This window comes from Schistocerca cancellata, chromosome 1 (assembly GCF_023864275.1).
Source record: "Schistocerca cancellata isolate TAMUIC-IGC-003103 chromosome 1, iqSchCanc2.1, whole genome shotgun sequence".
Classification (NCBI taxonomy): domain Eukaryota; kingdom Metazoa; phylum Arthropoda; class Insecta; order Orthoptera; family Acrididae; genus Schistocerca; species Schistocerca cancellata.
The window spans coordinates 698201667-698206857 of NC_064626.1; positions in this window are offsets into that span (position 1 = coordinate 698201667).

The following is a 5191-nucleotide window of genomic DNA, read 5'->3' on the forward strand; positions in this document are numbered from 1 at the left end:
GTGCCGTGCGTGTGATCATTGCTTGTACAGCCCTTTCGCAGTGTCCGGAGCAAGTATGGTGGGTCTGACACACCGGTGTCAATGTGTTCTTTTTTCCATTTCCAGGAGTGTAGTATGACTGCCAAGACGTATATATGTAACTTACACTTGTCAGTTTCCATAAAAAGCAAATTATTAATAACGAACTATATTTTAGAATTAGCGTGTTTGTTGTTGTTGTTGTGGTCTTCAATCTAGAGACTGGTTTGATGCAGCTCTCCATGCTATTCTATCCTGTGCAGCAACTTCATCTCCCAGTACATACTGCAACCTACATACTTCTGAATCTGCTTAGTGTATTCATCTCTTAGTCTCCCTCTACGATTTTTACCCTCAACTCTGCCCTCCAGTACTAAATTGGTGCTCCCTTGATGCCTCAGAACATGTCCTACGAACGGATCCCTTCTTCTAGTCAAGTTGTGCCACAAATTTCTCTTAGTCCCAATTCCATTCAATAACTTCTCGTTAGTTATGTGATCTACCCATCTAATCTTCAGCATTCTTCTGTAGCACAACATTTCGAAAGCTTATAATCTCTTCTTGTCTAAACTACTTGTCGTTCACGTTTCATTTCCATACATGGCTACACTCCATACAAATACTTCCAGAAAAGACTTCCTGACACTTAAATCTATACTCGATGTTTACAAATTTCTCTTCCTCAGAAACGCTTTCCTTGCCATTGCCAGTCTACATTTTATATCCTCTCTACTTCGACCATCATCAGTTATTTTGCTCCTCAAATAGCAACACACATTAACTACTATAAGTGTCTCATTTCCTAACCTAATTCCCTCAGCATCACCCGATTTCAAAAAATGTTCAAATGTGTGTGAAATCTTATGAGACCTAACTGCTAAGGTCATCAGTCACTAAGCTTACACACTACTTAACATAAATTATCCTAAGGGCAAACACACACACCCATGCCCAAGGGAGGGCTCGAACCTCCGCCGGGATCAGCCGCACAGTCCATGACTGCAGCGCCTCAGACTGCTCGGCCACCCGATTTAATTCGACTGAATTCCATTATCCTCGTCCATTCCGTTCAACTGCTCTTCCAGGTCCATTTGCTGTCTCTGACAGAACTGTAATGTCATCGGCGAACCTCAAAGTTTTTATTTCTTCTCCACCGACCTTCACTTCGAGCAATAAAAATAGTAAAAAAGAGTAGAATTAACTAAGGAGTGTTTTTTTAAGTATAAGATAATATCGTGTGCATTTTCGGACAAAAAAATAATATTCATAATAGAGACTAAGAAAGTAGTGTGTGTGTGTGAAATTTTTAGGCTCATTTTATTTTTCATTTAGTAGATTTCCTTTTAAGTAATTATTTATTTAATTATAATCGATTATTATTATTATTATATTTGGCGCTCAAAAGGAGTGGCCGCAACGTAAGAATAAGTGTATGTAAAAATTTAAATTCCAATTTCTAATATAAAACTTGTATTTCTATTCCATATAACCATCCGATGTACTGCTGAAAAACGTTTAATTTTGGGATCTATAATTTCAGGGAAATTGCTGTCTTCTCGCCTCGTGGGAAAATTCAGAATCGTTTAATTTAATTTCGTGGTATCGCATTGGCAATGTAATAAAAAATGTAGTAAAGCAAAATCTGTAACATTTATAAATTGGGGATTGATGATCGTTACTATGAAATGAAAGCAGAAATCCCAAATTAAACAATTATTATTTAACGAAAGAAGCTTTTTATACAGACATCTGACATCTCGTGCATTAATCTCACAGTTTTGGATGTAACAAAGAATTTTTGCCGTGTTCCGGTGAGATACGTAGAAATTACAATAATCTTAGCCCGATTATGGAGCGAAGGAGAAAAGTATTCATAGTAAAGTCATATCAGTAATTGCAATTGGCGGTAGTAATGGCACAATTAAACAAGTTCCTCACAGGAATATGCTTTCAGTTCATTTGAACAAAATGGAAGAAAATAAGAGTCTGATAGCGTAAGATGCTGTCGGAAAGGCGCGCGACTAAAGAAGAGAAAGAAAAGACGAGCACTCGTTTGTATAGAACAAAATATAGATGATAATGCTACGCCGCTCTCATTATCCCAGGCTTACATATTCGCTGACTCGCAGCACAGTTTATTGACTCAGTGGTTAAATTATATCTTTGACTTGATATTTCGATAGGAAAGGAAACTAGTATGTTATTACGTTGCGAGCAGGGCACAACATTACACGTCGTGCTACAGAAGGATGTTGAAGATTAGATGGGTAACTAATGAGGAGTACAGAATATAATTGGGGAGATAAGAAATTTATGGTACAACGTGATTAAAAGAAGGGACTGTTTGATGGGACACTTTCTGAGACATCAAGGGAACCACCAATTTAGAACTGGAGGGAAATGTGTGTGTGTGTGTGTGGGGGGGGGGGGTTACAAATCGTAGAGGAAGACTAAGAGATGATGAACAGAGTAAGCAGATGCATAAGGATACAGATTGCAGAAGTTATTCGGTATTCGGAGATGAAGAGGTCGTCGCAGAATAGAAGAGCATGGAGAGTTGCAGCAAACCAGTCTTCGGACTGAAGACCACAACAACAGTACCGAACTACTTTGGGTAACTTGTGTTAGATTTCTAATCTTCACGTACCATAAATATAAAAGAAATACAAAATACAGTTGCCATATCATCTAGTTGTCAGTTCACACAACTTAAACAACTCACTGGTTAGAGAAACACAAGTGCGCGTGAATGAAAGAACCAGTGTATCAACACTACAGTGTCCAACGAATGACTCTGTGCCTAATAAGAACTTTGCCTTAGTAGAGAAGGTACGCTTGCATCTTGCTTGTCGTGATCGAAGTGGATTGCATACTAAGGACAGAACACTTACCATAAAAATGAGGACGTTCTTTGAAGGGCTTCATTCACGAGCGAGTTTTTCAATAAGAGAATCTGTTTTTTAGCTCTACGTAATTACATAACTAAAACTGGGAAGTTTTAATACAGAAGTGAGAATTGATAGAGCTTAGCACTATTAAATTAATGCAGTTCCAATACGGGGTTCGTTTTGCCACAGAGTAAATTACAGAAAAAGTAGCATGTGAATAAAATGGAACGTGAGGAAGCTACCACTATTTTTCCACGCACATTGTCAGTAATTCGAGATCATTTACATAACAAACATAAAGAAAATCTCTTGACGACATCGGGTACTTGAATTTTAGTAAAATAACTAAAATGTTTTCACCAGACCAATAAAATCTCCTGAGAAGGATGTCGGGTGGGGGTTAGAGGTTTGGATCCTCAAGCTATGGGAATGTAAAGCAGCAACAGATTCAACGAGATTAGGTCGTAAACAAAATGGTTATCAGAGGGAAAAATCGAGAGCAACCGGGCCCACAAAGAGCGTAACGGTTTAATCAGACGTCACGCACAGGCGTTTCATAAAAACACGGCGAGCATAAATTCCGGCACAGCCGTTCAGTCCTGTGCGTGCGGTCCTGAATAGCTTCCATAAAGTTTTATAGGACTGTAAACAGACGCGTTCGTTCGCGGCGGAAGCATTGTATGGGGTGCGGAGTAGGGTATAAAAGTCTCAATAATTTGCAGCATTGACGAACATCACATCAGCTGTCGGTTTTTAAGCTTTGTTGTGGAAATCATCTGTAGAACGCATTTTTAATGAGAAATGAATTAATTAGTATACATCGTGGAAAAAGTTTACATTATTGGACTTTACTAAGAGAGAAGCTGTCACACCGCATTGGTCAACTTCGACATATTAGACTTACCCTTCCCCCGATCTACGAAACGACTTACCCAGCGTATTATAGGGAGACCTACAGCAGGGATGACGATTAATGCTGAAACATCCGGTTTTCGGTTACGAGTACACGTTTTTTTTTTTCACACCAGTTTAACCTGACTGTTAAAATCACTGAAGGTAAATGGTTCCTGAAGTAACAGATATTCGGTTTTTTATTCCTATTATTTCCCGTAGTAAACGTAGAAATCGAACAAAGATTGAAAAAGATTGACTCTATCAGTTTAAAGAAGCACAGAATAAAAATATTAAATTAAGAAAGCAAATTAAAGAAAACTGTCGATGTTTCGCTGCTTTTCTCGGAAATTTATAAGTGGTTCAATATTGCAAAAAGTTACCATACAATTACCAGTATTATCCTACTGATTCTAATTTTTTGAAACTCTGCTCAAAATTCATGATGTAGTCGGGGATCATACCACTATTTGGACATTACGAATAGTCAGTGCTGAAGGGTGAAAGCTCAGGCTGAAGGACACTGTTTTCCACGTTAAATTTGTCCGTTTTAAAATGCTACAGCTATATATCTACATACATACCCAGCAAACCACTGTACGGTGCGTGGCGGAGGGTACCTTATACCACTACTAGTCATTTCCTTTCCTGTTCCACTAGCTAATACGTATGCCTGCGTATGAGCCCTAATTTCTCTTATCTTCGTAGTCCTAAGAAACCACAACATAATATAAAGGCATATTATGTAGCCACAGGCCTGCTGTTACTTTCTGTCCTTATTGTGTACTACGAGTAAATTGTTTTTACATTTTTACTGTGTTACTTTTAGCGTAATTTCCTTCTTCGTTTCTTATTTCACGAAATGGCAGGCAAATCTTTAATCTTTTAAATCAAAACTTTATTGCTACGTCACTTCGTAAAAATATTTCCAGACTAGGGCTGGTGCCGTTCTGCAATACAATGGATGTCCGGCGAGAAAGCGAGAAACTATCCTATAGACCAGATGGGGGCAAGTCTTCCTCACTGCACGTACACCCGTCCTAAAGCCATGACACACGACAATAAGGACATTATTGTCTCAACAATGCTGTAACAATTCTTATGCCGTGTGTTTGTTGCTCGTTTCTGTCGGCATTGTTATTAAAATAGCACTGATCGCTTTTTCCATTTCCAATATTTCAAACCAATGCAAAGTTTACAAATAATAATTACTCTTTCTTTTTCAAAAGGTTTATTTGAAAACGCAAAATTTTAGCAGTGCTGCTCTGGCTAATTGATATTTCGGTTTTTTTACTCGATTATTAGTGAAAAATGAAAAACACCTGTTATAACCAGGACGAAAGAAGTATTGATTGTTCAGAACTAAAATACCGGTATCAGTTTTAACCGGTCGG